Genomic DNA, 16,806 nt, shown 5'->3' with positions numbered 1-16,806 from the left:
TCCATTCCCTTACTACTCTCTGAGTGAAGAAACTACCTCTGACATCTGTCCTATATCTTTCACCCCTCAATTTAAAGCTGTGCCGCCTCATGCTCACCGTCACCATCCTAGGAAAAAGGCTGTCCGTATCTACCCTATCTAACCCTCTCATTATTTTATATGTCTCAATTAAGTCATCTCTTAACCTTCTTCTCTCTAACGAAAACAGCCTCAAGTCCCTCAGCCTTTCCTCGTAAGACCTTCCCTCCATACCAGGCAACATCCTAGTAAATCTCCTCAGCATCCTTTCCAAAGCTTCCACATCCTTCTTATAATGCGGTGACCAGAACTGTACACAATACTCCAAGTTCAGCTGCACCAGAGTTTTGTACAGCTTCACCATAACCTCTTGGTTCCGGAACTCAATCCGTCTATTAATAAAAGCTAAAACACTGTATGTCTTCTTAACAGCCCTGACAACCTGGGTGGCAACTTTCAAGGATATGTGTACATGGACACCGAGATCTCTCTGCTCATTTACACTATCAAGAATCTTACCATTAGCCCAGTACTTTGCATTCTGATTACTCCTACCATAGTGCATCACCTCTCACTGGTCCACATTAAACTCCATTTGCCACCTCTCAGCCCAGCTCTGCAGCTTATCTATGTCTCTCTGTAACCTACAACATCCTTCGTCACTACCCACAACTCCACCAACCTGAGTGTCGTCTGCAAATTTACTAACCCATCCTACTACGCCCTCATCCAGGTCGTTTATAAAAATGACAAACAGCAGTGGACCCAACACCGACCCTTGCGGTACTCCACTAGTAACTGGTCTCCAGGATGAACATTTCCCATCAACCACCACCCTCTGTCTTCTTTCAGCAAGCCAATTTCTGATCCAAACTGCTATATCTCCCACAATCCCATTCCTCTGCAATTTGTACAATAGCCTACTGTGGGGAGCCTTATCGAATGCCTTGCTGAAATCCATATACACCACATCAACCGGTTTACTCTTATCCACCTGTTTGGTCACCTTCTCAAAGAACTCAATAAGGTTTGTGAGGCAAAACCATGCTGAGTATCCCTCATCAACTTATTCTTTTCGAGATGATTATAAATCCTATCCCTTATAACCTTTTCCAACACTTTACCAACAACTGAGGTAAGGCTCACTGGTCTATAATTACCAGGGTTGTCTCTACTCCCCTTCTTGAACAGGGGAACCACATTTGCTATTCTCCAATCTTCTGGCACTATTCCTGTAGACAATGACGAATTAAAGATCAATGCCAAAGGCTCGGCAATCTCCTCCCTGGCTTCCCAGAGGATCCTAAGATAAATCCCATCCGGCCCAGGAGACTTATCTATTTTCACACTCTGTAGGATTTCTAATACCTCTTCCGTGTGAACCTCAATCCCACCTAGTCTAGTAGCCTGTATCTCAGTATCCTCCTCGACAACATTGTCGTTTTCTAGAGTGAATACTGTCAAAAAATATTCATTTAGTGCTCCACACACAACTTCCCACTACTACCCTTGACTGGCCCTAATCTTACTCTTATCATTCTTTTATTCCTTAAATACCTATATAAAGCCTTAGGGTTTACCCTGATCCTATCCACCAACAACTTCTCATGTCTCCTCCTGGCTCTTCTGAGCTCTCTCTTTAGGTCTTTCCTGGCTACCTTGTAACCCTCAAGCGCCCTAACTGAGCCTTCACATCTCATCCTAGCATAAGCCTTCTTCTTCCTCTTGACCAGAGATTCCACTTCCTTTGTAAACCACGGCTCCCGTGCTCTACAGCTTCCTCCCTGCCTGGTAGGTACATACTTATCTAGGACACACAGGAGCTTTTCCTTGAATAAGCTCCACATTTCTAATGTTCCCACCCCCTGCAGTTTCCTTCCCCATCCTATGCTCCCTAAATCTTGCCTAATCTCATCATAATTGCCTTTCCCCCAGCTATAACTCTTGCCCAGTGGTATACACCTATCCCTTTCCATCACTAAAGTAAACATAACAGAATTGTGATCGCTATAACCAAAGTGCTCACCTACTTCCAAATCTAACACCTGGCCGGGCTCATTACCCAGTACCAAATCTAATGTGGCTTCGCCCCTTGTTGGCCTATCTACATACTGTGTCAGGAAGCCCTCCTGCACACACTGGACAAAAACTGACCCATCTATAGTACTTGAACTATAGTGTTCCCAGTTAATACTTGGAAAGTTGAAGTCCCCCATGACAACTACCCTGTCTCTCTCACTCCTATTGAGAATCATCTTTGCTATCCTTTCATCTACGTATCTGGAACTATTCAGAGGCCTGTAGAAAACTCCCAACAGGGTGACCTCTCCTTTCCTGTTTCTAACCTCAGCCCATACTACTTCAGTTGACGAGTCCTCAAACATCCTTTCTGCAACTGTAATACTGTCCTTGACCAACAATGCCACACCTCCCCCTCTTTTACCGTCTTCTCAGTTCTTACTGAAACATCTAAATCCCGGAATCTGCAACAATCATTCCTGTCCCTGCTGTATCCATGTCTCCGAAATGGCCACAACATCGAAGTCCCAGGTACCAACCCATGCTGCAAGTTCACCCATCTTATTCCGGATGCTCCTGGCGTCAAACCAATTTCTTGCTTGCCGGCGCCATCTTGCGCCCCTGAAACTTTATTTCGGACCTCCCTACTCTCAACCTTTTCTATACTTGAACTACAATTTTGGTTCCCATCCCCCTGCTGAATTAGTTTCAGTCATTTCTGCTCAGTGCAATGGAGTTTGTGCAGTGTGTTCAGTCAGGCAGTAAACCATATGAAACAGTATCATTCAGCAAAACAGAACCCAAGACAATATGCAAGTCACAGTAAATAGTGTTGCTAATAAGTGTCAAGAAATCTGTCTCAACAATAACCCTATCTTTGTGGTATGTGTAATGTGAGCTAACATATGGAGAACCATTCAGATCATATGATACAGACAGCAACGTTTGATCAACAAAATCACCTTACTTTATGTCTCCGATGAAGGTACCTACCCTTCAATTAAAGATATTAGTGAATTATTTTGATTTTAAAATGACCATTCAATCAGTGCACAGTTGCATATTCAGTTTCTTGAGTATTGCTAAAAGATAACTTGTTTTGTCAAAATTTTTCATCTTTTCATCTTTTTCATCCACTATAAAAGGGGAAAAAAATATCTACTGTATGGGAGGAGCATGCTGGCCGGTGTAGTAAGTGGAGTCTGATTGGTAGAGAGGTTGCTGTGGGGAATGCAACAGTTAACTGTCAAACTTTGTTTTAATTTGAAATCAGGCAGGTTGATTCTAGCTGGGTAAGCAATGCCCTGAGACATGAACCAGTGAGTGGCAGTCAACTAATTTGCTGAATTGAAACAGGGACAGTGTGTGTTGCTGAACTTTCAGGTCTGATGGTGTGTGAGTATAATTTACTTCTAGTACCTGTAAGTGTGCATGCTGAAAGCTCAATTTTGAACTGGCATCTTCTTTCAGCTGTTCACAATAAACTGACCATACTCAAAATGCCCTTGGTTGTAAACCTATTGCACAACCTAAAGTCCAACATTAGATGCGATTGCGCATGTGGTGAACATCTATTGCATAAACATGGACAATGTAAATGATCAAACTAACATTTAGAATTGTTAGTGCCATTGTCTGATGCATTTTGGAAAGGACAATCAGGGCAGGACTTATAGAGTTATTGGTAAGGTCCTGAGGAGTGGTGCTGAACAAAGACATTGGAGTGCAGGTTCATCATTCCTTGAAAGTGGAGTAGGTAGGTAGGTAGGATAGTGAAAAAGGTGTTTAGTATGTTTGTCTTTAGTGGTAAGTTGTTAAGTGTATTGAGTATAGGTGTTGGGAGGTTGTATCGCAGCTGTATAGTACATTGTTTCAGCCACTATTGGAGTATTGTGTGCAATTCTTGTCTTCCTCATATAGGAAGGATGTTGCAAAATTAAAAAGGGTTCAGAAAAGATATACCAGCATGTTGCCAGGGTTGGAGGGTTTGTGCTATCTGGAGATTTGAATAGGTTGGGACTATTTTCCCTGGAGCGTCGGAGGCTGAGGGGTGAATTTGTTGAGGTTTATAAAATCATGAGGGACGTGAATAGGGTAAATAGGCAAGATCTTTTCCCTGGGGCGGGTGAGTCCAAAACTCAAGGGCATAGGTTTAAGGTGAGAGGGGAAAGATATAAAAGGGACCCAAGGGGCAATGTTTTCACCCAGAGGGTGGTGCCTGTGTGGAATGAGCTGGCAGAGGAAGTGGTGGAGGCTGGTACTATTACAGCATTTAAAAGACATCTGCATGGGGATATGAATAGAAAAGATTTAAAAGAAAATGAGCCAAATGCTGGCAAATGGGACTAGATTTATATAGGATATCTGGTCAGCATGGACGATTGGGACCGAAGGGTCGGGACTGGAGGGCTTATCTTTTGAAGAGAGGTTGACTGAGCTCGGACAGCAAGGGAGTAGTCACCTCATGAGGGGTTTACTACAGGCCCCCCAATAGCAGCAGGGAGATTGAAGAAAGCATAGGTCGGCAGATTTTGGAAAAGTGTGGACACAGTAGGGTTGTTGTAATGGGTGACTTTAACTTTCCCAATATTGATTGGAACCTCCTTCGAGCAGAAGATTTGAATGGAGCTGTTTTTGTAAGGTGTGTTCAGGAGGGTTTCCTAACTCAGTACGTTGACAGGCCGACGAGGGGAGAGGCCATTCTAGACTTGGTGTTCGGAAACGAGCCGGGGCAAGTATCAGATCTTGTGGTGGGAGAGCATTTTGGTGATAGTGACCATAACTGCCTCACATTCTACATAGCTATGGAGAAGGAGAGGATTAGGCAAAATGGGAGGATATTTAATTGGGGAAGAGGAAACTATGATGCGATTAGACATGAGTTAGGAAGCATGGACTGGGAGCAATTGTTCCATGGTAAAGGCACTATAGACATGTGGAGACTGTTTAAGGAACAGTTGTTGTGAGTGATGAGTAAATATGTCCCTCTGAGACAGGCAAGAAGGGGTAAGATCAAGGAACCTTGGATGACGAGAGCGGTGGAGCTTCTCGTCAAAAGGAAGAAGGTAGTTACATAAGGTGGAGGAAGCTAGGGTCAAGCTCAGCACTAGAGGATTACAGGCAGGCGAGGAAGGAGCTCAAAAATGGTCTGAGGAGAGCCAGGAGGGGGCACGAGAAAGGCTTGGCGGAACGGATTAGGGAGAACACAAAGGCATTTTACACTTATGTGAGGAATAAGAGAATGGTCAAAGAAAGAGTGGGGCCGATCACGGATAGCATAGGGAACTTGTGTGTGGACTCTGAGGAGGTAGGGGAAGCCCTAAATGAGTTTTTTGCTTCTGTCTTTACGAAAGAAACAAACTTTGTAGTGAATGAAACCTTTGAAGAGCAGGTGTGCATGTTGGAATGGATAGAGATAGAGGAAGCTGATGTGCTGAAAATTTTGTCAAACATTAAGATTGACAAGTTGCAGGCCCGGACCAGATTTGTCCTCAGCTGCTTTGGGAAACGAGAAATGCAATTGCTTCGCCACTTGCGAAGATCTTTGCATCCTCGCTCTCCACTGGAGTCGTACCTGAGGACTGGAGAGAGGTAAATGTAATTCCTCTCTTCAAGAAAGGAAATAGAGAAATCCCCGGCAATTACAGACCAGTAAGCCTCACGCCTGTCATCTGCAAGGTGTTAGAAAGGATTCTGAGGGATAGGATTTATGACCATCTGGAAGAGCATGGCTTGATTAAATGCAGTCAACACGGCTTTGTGAGGGGGAGGTCATGCCTCACAAACCTTGTCGAATTCTTTGAGGATGTGACTAGAAAAGTTGATGAGGGTCGAGCTGTGGATGTGGTGTATATGCACTTCAGTAAGGCATTTGATAAGGTTCCCCATGGTAGGTTCATTCAGAAGATCAGGAGGAATGGAATACAGGGGATCTTAGCTGCTTGGATACAGAATTGGCTGGCCAACAGAAGGCAGCGAGTGGTAGTAGAAGGAAAATATTCTGCCTGGAAGTCAGTGGTGAGTGGGGTTCCACAGGGCTCTGTCCTTAGGCATCTACTGTGTGTAATTTTTATTAATGACTTGGATGAGGGGATTGAAGGATGGGTCAGCAAGTTTGCAGACGACACGAAGGTTGGAGGTGTCGTTGACAGTATAGAGGGCTGTTGTAGGCTGCAGCGGGACATTGACAGGATGCAGAGATGGGTTGAGAGGTGGCAGATGGAGTTCAACCTGGATAAATGCGAGGTGATGCATTTTGGAAGGTCGAATTTGAAAGCTGAGTACAGGATTAAAGATAGGATTCTTGGCGGTGTGGAGGAACAGAGGGATCTTGGTGTGCAGATACATAGCTCCCTTAAAATGGCCACCCAAGTGGACAGGGTTGTTAAGAAAGCATATGGTGTTTTGGCTTTCATTAGCAGGGGGATTGAGTTTAAGAGTCGTGAGATCTTGTTGCAGCTCTATAAAACTTTGGTTAGACCGCACTTGGAATACTGCGTCCAGGTCTGGGCGCCCTATTATAGGAAAGATGTGGATGCTTTGGAGAGGGTTCAGAGGAGGTTTACCAGGATGCTGCCTGGACTGGAGGGCATATCTTATGACGAGAGGTTGACTGAGCTCGGACTTTTTTCATTGGAGAAAATGAGGAGGAGAGGGGACCTAATTGAGGTATACAAGATAATGAGAGGCATAGATAGAGTTGATAGCCAGAGACTATTTCCCAGGGCAGAAATGGCTAACATGAGGGGTCATAGTTTTAAGCTGGTTGGAGGAAAGTATAGAGGGGATGTCAGAGACGGGTTCTTTACACAGAGAGTTGTGAGAGCATGGAATGCGTTGCCAGCAGCAGTTGTGGAAGCAAGGTCATTGGGGACATTTAAGAGACTGCTGGACATGCATATGGTCACAGAAGTTTGAGGGTGCATACATGAGGATCAATGGTCGGCATGACATCGTGGGCTGAAGGGCCTGTTCTGTGCTGTACTGTTCTATGTTCTATGTTCTATGTCTGTTTGCATGCTGTATATCTCTGTGACTGTATGTCTTGTTTGTACTGGAAGCTACATATATTAAGATTTCCTCCCCAAAGATCATGAGTGAATTACAACAGATTTTACAATAATAGTTGTAAAACTAACTTTCTATTCCAGATTCATTAATTGAACTAATATTTCACCAGTTACCATAATGAAATTTGAAGCCACGTCCTCAGAAGATTAACCTGAGCCTCTAGTGAGCTCATTGACATTACCAGCAAATCACTAGCTCTGGCATACAACCAATGTCGCACAGATATAAATAGCACAGTGGCTCAGTGGTTAGCACTGCTGCCTTATAGTGCTAGGAACCTGGGTTCAAGTCCACCTTCAGGCCACTGTCTGTGTGGAGTTTGCACATTCTCCCTGTGTCTGCGTGGGTTTCCTCCCACAGTCCAAAGATGTGCAGGCTAGCTGGGTTGGCTATGCTAAATTGCCCATAGTGTTCAGGGATGTGTAGATTAGGTGGGTTATAGGGGAATTGGTCAGGGTGGGATACTCCTAAATTTGGTGTGGACTTGTTGGGCTGAAGAGCCTGTTTTCACACTGTAGGGATTCTACGAACTGTGGAGATTATAAATCAGGAACAAAACAGAAGTTGCTGGAAAAGCTCAGCTAGTCTGGCAACATCTACAAAGGAAAAAATTGGAGTTAACATTTTGGGTATGGTGACCCTTCCTCTAAACATTGTAGTTTTGAGAGTAATTGACATCTGATACAATATTTGGATTTTATAAACTTCAAAATTGCAAGGTGGCTCAGTGGTTAGCACTTCTGCCTCACAGCGCCAGGGACCCAGGTTCAATTCCAGTCTCAGCTTACTGTGTGGAGTTTGCACATTCTCCATGTGTCGGCCTGGGTTTCCTCCCACAGTCCAAAGTTGTGCACGTTAGGTGGCTTGGCTATGCTAAATTGATCATGGTGTGCAGGTTAGGTAGATTAGCCATGGAAACGCAGGGTTACAGGAATAGGATAGAGGGTCAAGGATGGGTGGTATGCTCTTCACAGAGTTGGTGTGATCTTGTTGGGCCAAAGGGCCTGTTTCCGCACTGTATGGATTCTATTCTGTTCCTAAGAAGGTTGAATTAGTTAACTAAACACTTCTTACAGTCCCACCATTCAAGGAAAGAGGGAGCCATAATAATGATGGCACATTTAGGATGCAGGAGGATGAATAGGCTCTAGGATTGTACAATATGTTCAATAATTAATCAATCTAACACAGAAATTGCGAATGTTCAGATGTATTACAATGATACTGGCTATCAAAAGGAAATTGATTTTTGTCTGCAAGGGCAATGTTAATAATTATATCACCAGATGAAGACCAGGATCAAGAATATTGTACATGTGTTGTTACAATTACTTTGTTAACCCGACAACTTCTACATTCTTTCTATTGACAGCTATTAAACCTGACACTCGGCGGCCTGGGGATGATACCCTTCCTCGTAAATTTGCCCTTCAGCCTCCTCCAAAGAAACGAACTGCAGGTAAATTAACAAATGGCCGGTGAAAAGTTGCGTGGTCAAATATCAGCTTGGTTTAGAAATTTAAAGCTGTGATGGCTAATGTTGGAACTGAGTGAGTGGCTGCAATTTTTTGGTTTGCTAATTTATTATATCAAATATTCACTTGATGTTTTGCTTGTCCACCCCAGTAGTTCAACAGATTCCTATATATTTATTCCTTTTAAGGATGTGGGCGATATCAAAGCTGCCTTTCAAACGCCCACTCCTGGTTGCCTGAAGAGGTGATGATAAGCCTTACTCTTAATGAATTTGAGACATTGGACAGAATTTAACACCCTCCAATCTTTGTGCAAGATTATAGTTGGCACAGCCATGAGAATGAGTAGAAGTGTGTCAAATTATAATTTTGCTGCCCTTCTGTTTGTTGTTCATCAAATCCAGAGCCTAGATGAAACCTTAAAGTGATTGCTAAATAACAGTTGTCAGGGTTTGCCAGATCAGGTATAGTTCAGAGTGTGAAAGGGGCAGTGGTAGAGATAATGGTTATATTTGTCACCACTTCTCAAAATTCAATATAGTCTGGAATGGTTCTTGCAAATTAGGAGATTACAACTGTAAACCCAGTGTTTAAGGAAGGAAAGAGAAACAAATAGTCATTTGATAGAAAAGAGCTTGAGCATCATTGAGAAAACACACATTGTGTGCAACTTCCCATCTTGCATCCATTCAAAAGAATGTAAACGCAGGTTGTAAACTAAGCTGGAGCTGCTTAAACTTCAAACATTTACCACAAATATGTTTGCCCTGAATCTTACTAACATCCAGGAGATCCGACATGTTGAAGCTGTGACACCTGTCCCACTGTTCTAATTTGCTCCAAGGAACTACTTAATCATTTTCTTCAATTATATATTTACTTAATGTTTTTAAACAGTTTATTAACCTTACCACCCCAGTATCTATTTTGTGCTGAAGTTTGGGAATAGGATAAAAATTAGTCACTTACTGATTTTCAATCCTAAACTGCAGTTTAAATAGTAATTCTTAGGTTATTCAACATTTAGGTTTTCATTTTATTCCAAACAGGCAAAATATTTATTATCCATATCCACTGCATTCATCGGCAAGCAACTGCATGGAACATAACTGACTCCATCACCCTTCTTATATAAATCCTCTTTTTCTTTCAAAGATATCCTGTTGTGCTTTAGTTTTTGATAAAGATGCCAGCTAGATCATTTTCTGTGGACCTCCAATTTCTTCTATAGTCAGCATTCCCAAACTTCATTTTGCCCTTCAGAATTTTCTTTCAATTTTGCTTAGTTTTACTTCTTGTGTTCTGATCACAACATTTATTGAAACCCACTTCCTGCAAGCAAATTAGCCTCCTGTCCCTAGTCCTGCCCAAGGTAAAAGCATAAGTGAGATGATATGTGATGATTCCTTGTCCACATACTTTGTATTTTAACATTTGACATGGCAAAACTAGAAGTAAGCGGGAATAAATATTCATCTCGTTGCTTTCCCTCTTCATTTTTTGGCAGCAGCAGAAGCAAGTGGTCAAGGATCATCAGAGGATGTCTGTCCTTTGCCATATGATAGTCCATGTAAGTTCTAGAATGCCAAATGGAATCAATGATAAATTTCTTTACAAGACTATACTGGAAATAGCAAAAACTAATTAATGCTTGTGAACAAAACAAAATTGTGGATCTTGGATTGAAAATGGTACAGAGAAATGTACTCTAAAGCAAATAAGAAATCTAAGCATTCTGGACAAGCCAACATTTGTTGTCATCAACATTAAAACTGGAAGAACTATGCATGCTGTGAATCACGTCAGGTATCAGCTCTGAGGAAAGGTCACTGGAAGCAAAATGTTAATTTTGATTTCTGATTTCTCTGCACAGATGGTCCCTGACCTGCTGACCTTTTCCAGCAATTTCTGTTTTGATTTGTTCTTTGTTGCTTAGTTACTCTTGACTTGAGTAATTTGAACAACCAATTTAGACAGCGTTTAAGAGTCATCTACTTTGCCATGGGTTAATTTAATGGGGTTACATACAGGTTAAAATGGGTAAGGATGGTTGATTTCCCTCACTAAAAGGCAAAAGTGAACCAGATTGTGTTTTTTCCAGTCAAAGATATTTGCCAAATTCACAATCACCAAGAATGGCTTTCATTTGTAGATTCCTTCTTATGAATTAATCAAATTTTCTACCAATTGTCGTGGTACGTTTGAGTCTGAATCCTCCAGAGTGTTAGTATGGCCTATTGAGTTATTACAGAGTATACTGTATGCTAGCCTATCTCAACCATCCCATTTAACACTTAAAAGTACAAATTCAATCAATAATAATTATTCATGCTATCAGAGTAATCTTTCAGGCGTATTGAAATGTGTAAAATACAGATGATTCAAGCCTAAACTCCATTAATGGAATCTATAAATAACTTTAAAGGAATCCCAATCCACCTTTCTCATTGAAAAACAGCAGGATTCATGTTATAGCTTAGGTAAACAATTTACATGAGAATATAAGAAGCATGGTTAAGAAGTTTGTGGATGATGCCAAAATTGGTGGTACCAGTGCACAGTGAGGAGGGGATCTTGATCAATTGGCCCAATGAGCTGTGGAGCGGCAGATGGAGTTTAATTTAGGTCAATGTAAGGTGATGCATTTTGGTAAGGCAAATCAGGGTAGGACTTTTACACTTAATGGTAGAGTCCTGGGGAGCGTTATCAAACAGAGGGACCGAGGGTTTAGGTGCAGAGTGTTTCAGAGAAGGGGAGGTTAAATGAAAGAAAATCCCTGATATTTACTTCATAAGTAACAAATAACTATTTATTTATTTAATCCGAACAGTGAACAAATTAACAGAACTACTGACAAACTGAACAATTCCCTCCAACTCCTAACTATTCTCTAACTGAACAAAATTTTGCTGGTATGCTATTCCAATAAATGTAAGTCCCACTTATATAACCCAAGTAGTAAGGAACAACAATTCAAACTTAGCTTCTCAAAGTCCTCATAGAATGTGTCTTCCAGAATGCTTTGCATTCTCCATTGTCTCTCCAAACAGAAACACAATTCTTCTGCTGTTCTCAAGTCATAAATGCCTCTCTTCCACTGGTTCTAATGTTAGGGATGTTTTCTCTGTGAAAACTCTTAGTTAGAAATACCATGGTACATTTTATGAATAAGATGCAGCTTTCTGAGAGAGCTCTTGTGAGAACTAGGTGCTTATTTCTCAGATGGTGGTTCACTCTTACCCAATTTTCAAAACCTCTCTCCTTGTATACCTCGAATGATATAACAATTTTTTTTAATCATAAATTTCAATTCAATTTGCTTTCAATCACTAAGTGCTTGGATAAAATTAATTAGCTGATTCCAACTAGTTGCTGTAACATCAAAACAAGCCTACGGTTTCCGATCACACAGAGAATTGATGCAGAGATAGTCGGAACTGCCAATGCAGGAGAATCTGAGACAACAAGGTGTGAAGCTGGATGAACACAGCAGGCTAAACAGCATCAAAGGAGCAGGAAAGCTGACATATCGGGCCTAGACCCTTCTTCAGAAATGGGGGAGGGGCAGGGGATTCTGAAATACATAGGGAGAAAAGGGGTGGCGGATAGTAGATGGATAAAGGAGAACATAGGTCAAGGAAGTGGGATTGGAGCCAGTAAAGTTGAGTTAAGTAGGTGATAGGTCAGTCCAGGGAGGATGGACAGGTGAAGGAGATGGGATGAGGCTAGTAAGGAAGAGATGGGGGTAGGGCTTGAAGTGGGAGGAGTGGATAGGTGGGAGGACATGTTAGGGAGGCAGGTACGAGCTGGGATAATGGGAACTGCAGATGCTGGAGAATCCTTCCTCTCACCCATCCCTTCCTCTCACCCCAAGCCACACCTCCATCTCCTACCTACTAACCTCATCCCACCTCCTTGACCTGTCTGTCTTCCCTGGACTGACCAATCCCCTCCCTCCCTCCCCACCTGTACTCTCCTCTCCACCTATCTTCTTTTCTCTCCATCTTCGGTCCGCCTCCCCCTCTCTCCCTATTTATTCCAGTTCCCTCTCCCCATCCCCCTCTCTGATGAAGGGTCTAGGCCCGAAACGTCAGCTTTTGTGCTCCTGAGATGCTGCTTGGCCTGCTGTGTTCATCCAGCCTCACATTTTGTTGTCCAGGTACGAGCTGGGCTGGTTTTGGGATGCGGTTGGCGGGAGGGAAATTTTGAAGCTTGTGAAGTCCACATTGATACCATGGGGCTGCAGGGTTCCCAAGCGAAATATGAGGTGCTGTTCCTGAAACCTTCGGGTGGCATCATTGTGGCACTGCAGGAGGCCCATGATGGACATGGCATCTGAGGAGTGGGAGAGGGAGTTGAAATGGTTCACGAGTGGGAGGTGCAGTTGTTTATTGTGAACCGATATATGGGAATTGATACGTTTCCATTTTTCTTGTCTTAAATATTTCCAGAAAGGTTAGAGGATTGTACATCTTCAGCTACATAAAGATACTTTTTCATTATGAATCTCTAAGCTTAGAAAAGCACTTTATCTCTTAAAAGAGCCACACGCCTTTACAAACAAATTCTAGCTTCCTGTCTTCCAATTCATGATTACTTTGCACAACTTCTTAACACCACCCCCCGAGGAAAAAAAACACAATCACTATGCAAAGATGGCTTTATTTTTTAAAAACTCTTAACACCATTGTCACAAGATACATTAGTCAGTAATCTAAAGTTGTACCGTTCATTCTAGTTCTATGTACGTACATCAGTAGGCTATTGTACAAAATGCGGAGGAATGGAATTGTGGGAGACATAGCAGTTTGGATCGGAAATTGGCTTGCTGAAAGAAGACAGAGGGTGGTAGTTGATGGGAAATGTTAATCCTGGAGACCAGTTACTAGTGGTGTACCGCAAGGGTCGGTGTTGCGTCCACTGCTGTTTGTCATTTTTATAAATGACTTGGATGAGGGCGTAGAAGGATGGGTTAGTAAATTTGCAGACGACACTAAGGTCGGTGGAGTTGTGGATGGTGACAAAGGATGCTGTAGGTTACAGAGAGACATAGATAAGCTGCAGAGCTGGGCTGAGAGGTGGCAAATGGAGTTTAATGCGGACAAGTGTGAGGTGATGCACTTTGGTACGAGTAACTGGAAGGCAAAGTACTGGGCTAATGGTAAGATTCTTGGTAGTTTAGATGAGCAGAGAGATCTCGGTGTCCATGTACACAGATCCTTGAAAGTTGCCACCCAGGTTGACAGGGCTGTTAAGAAGTCATACAGTGTTTTAGCTTTTATTAATAGAGGGATCGAGTTCTGGAACCAAGAGGTTACGGTGAAGCTGTAAAAAACTCTGGTGCGGCCGCACTCGGAGTATTGTGTACAGTTCTGGTCACCACAATATAAGAAGGATGTGGAAGCTTTGGAAAGGGTGCAGAGGAGATTTACTAGGATGTTGCCTGGTATGGAGGGAAGGTCTTATGAGGAAAGGCTGAGGGACTTGAGGCTGTTTTCATTAGAGAGAAGAAGGTTGAGAGGTGACTTAATTGAGACATATAAAATAATCAGAGGGTTAGATAGGGTGGATAGGGAGAGCCTTTTTCCTCGGATGGTGATGGCGAGCACGAGGGGGCATAGCTTTAAATTGAGGGGTGAAAGATATAGGACAGATGTCAGAGGTAGTTTCTTTACTCAGAGAGTAGTAAGGGAATGGAACACTTTGCCCAACGGTAGTAGATTAGCCAACTTTAAGTACATTTAAGTCATCATTGGACAAGCATATGGACGTACATGGAATAGTGTAGGTTAGGTGGGCTTGAGATCGGTATGACAGGTCGGCACCACATCGAGGGCCGAAGGGCCTGTACTGTGCTGTAATGTTCTATGTTCTATACCATTGGACCGTACCGGTTCTATCTTATCTATACATTTTCTTCTGAAACCCATGATAACACATCTGCAATAACATTTTTATGACCCGTGACATGTACAATCTGTAAATAAAAACCTGTAACAACGATCCAATGAAATAGTTTCATATTCCTGTCTATAAATATTTGCAGAAAGGTTAGAGGTTTGACTTCTGTATGCACAACTGTCTCTGAAACATTGCTTGTAACATAAACATTAAAATGTTGTGAGGCCAGTACCAAACTCAATAACTCTTCTTCAATGGTAGACTATTTTCTCTGGTGGATATTGAGTTTCTTTGAAAAATGGTCAATTGGCCTTTAAATCCATCATCATCCTCCCGCATCAACAAAGCTCCAACTCCGACATGGCTGGCATCGAGAATGGCTTTAAAGGGTATCAATAAATTGGTGTAGTTAAAATTGGTCCATTCATTAACATGCTTTTAAATTCTCAAACACCTCGTGGTATTGTTCTGTCATTTGAAATTTCATATTCTTCTTTAGCAAATCCATCAGCAGTGTCACCACATTACTAACGTTTGGTACAAATGTCTGGTAGAATCTGCTTAGTCACAGAAATGGGAGCACTTCTTCCTTTGAGGATGTTCTTGGAAATTCTTTGTTGCCTTTCATCTTCACGTTCCTTGGGGTCATCTTTCTATGTCCAATGTTATGTCCCAAGAACGTTACTTCTGCCTTCACAAATACAGTTTTCGCTCAGTTTATAACCAGTTTTGCCTCCTGTCGCCTTTCAAAAAGCTCTGCCAAATGCACCATGTGATTTTTCCACAAATGGCTAAGGATCGCTAAGTCATCTATGTAGATGGCACAATTCGTCAATGCTGCCATAACTCTGTTCATAAGTCTTTGAAATGTGGCTACTGCATTCTTCATTCCAAAGTGTGTTATATTAAATTGATACAGCCCATTTGGGATTACAAATGCAGAAACTTCTTTCACTCCCTCCGACAAAAGTACTTGCTAGGAAACACAAAGTAAGTCCAACATTGTGATGTAAGTGGCTTGTCTAATTATTTTCCATGAAGTCCTCCAGCCTTGGAATTGGGCAAGAGTCCGATTGAGTTATGCCATTGATGTTCCGATAATCCATGCAGAATCATTGAGTACCAACAGGTTTGGGAACCAACATGATTGGCAAATTCCACTCTCTTTTACTCCACACAATGATGTTTTCTTGGAGCATTAATTCCACTTCTTTCTGTACCTGTGCTGCTTAGAGAGGATCGAGGGTGTCGTTTTATTGGAACATCATTCCCTACTTCAACTTCGTGTGCTATAATATTAGTCCTCCCCTTTCTATCGTTATATATGTCCTCATATTGCAGCAACAAGTCTTTCAATTCAGTTCTGTATTCCTGAGACAGATAGCTCACTATCCTATCCAGTTCCCCAAGGACTTCCTCATAGTTTAATTTATTTTGAGCCACATCAAAAATCCAAATCATCTGGATTTGATTCCTCACTCTGAGGGGCAGTGACTAATGCCTGTTTCTCTGGTTCCCTATCCTTGACGTGGTAAGGTTTCAGCAAATGTATATGACACACCCGATAAAGTATTTTCCTGCCTGGCATCTTTACCAGATAATTCGCTTGACTTATCTTCTCAATCTGACAGGGACGACTAAACCTTGCTTGGAAGGGATCACCTACCACTGGTAACAGCACCCATACTTTATCCCCACGGGCAGATGTTTGAATTTTAGATTTCTTATCTGCTTCTTGCTTCATTAGGCGCTGTGTCACTTTCAGATATTTTCTAGCTAAATCACCTACTCTGTTTAATCTTTCTGTCACCTCAGATACATAATCCAACTGTGAGATCTGTATCAACTTTTCCTTAATTAACTTTTATGGGGCCTCTTAAATCATGTTTGAATTAACAACTCAAATGCAGCCAGCTGAGTTGATTCATTTGATTCACACTTTGTTATCTTGGATTCTCCAGCATCTGCAGTTCCCATTATCTCTAGCACTGAGGAGAAATGGGTGGAAATGCAGATTGTGTTGCCAGGTGTATATAGACAAGAGGTATCACAGGTAGAACATGAATTACATGTAGGATGTTATCTCAGATCTCTAATGCTAAACAATATAAATGGGATACCTTTATCCCAATGATTTGGGTAATCCTGGCAATAAGTCCTCAGCATGTTCTTTAGGGTCTGGTGCCACCTTTCCAGTGCTCCCTGGGATACAGGATGGTACACGCTTGATTTAAGGTATTGGATGTTTAAACTATCCACAACCCCCTTAAATAGTTTGGCAGTAAAATTGAGCCTTTGGTCTGACTGAATCTCCCTGGGTTGT

The sequence above is a fragment of the Stegostoma tigrinum genome, chromosome 2 (assembly GCF_030684315.1).
Source record: "Stegostoma tigrinum isolate sSteTig4 chromosome 2, sSteTig4.hap1, whole genome shotgun sequence".
Lineage (NCBI taxonomy): Eukaryota > Metazoa > Chordata > Chondrichthyes > Orectolobiformes > Stegostomatidae > Stegostoma > Stegostoma tigrinum.
The sequence above is the reverse complement of the archived record's forward strand: the minus strand, read 5'-3'. Positions refer to the sequence as shown.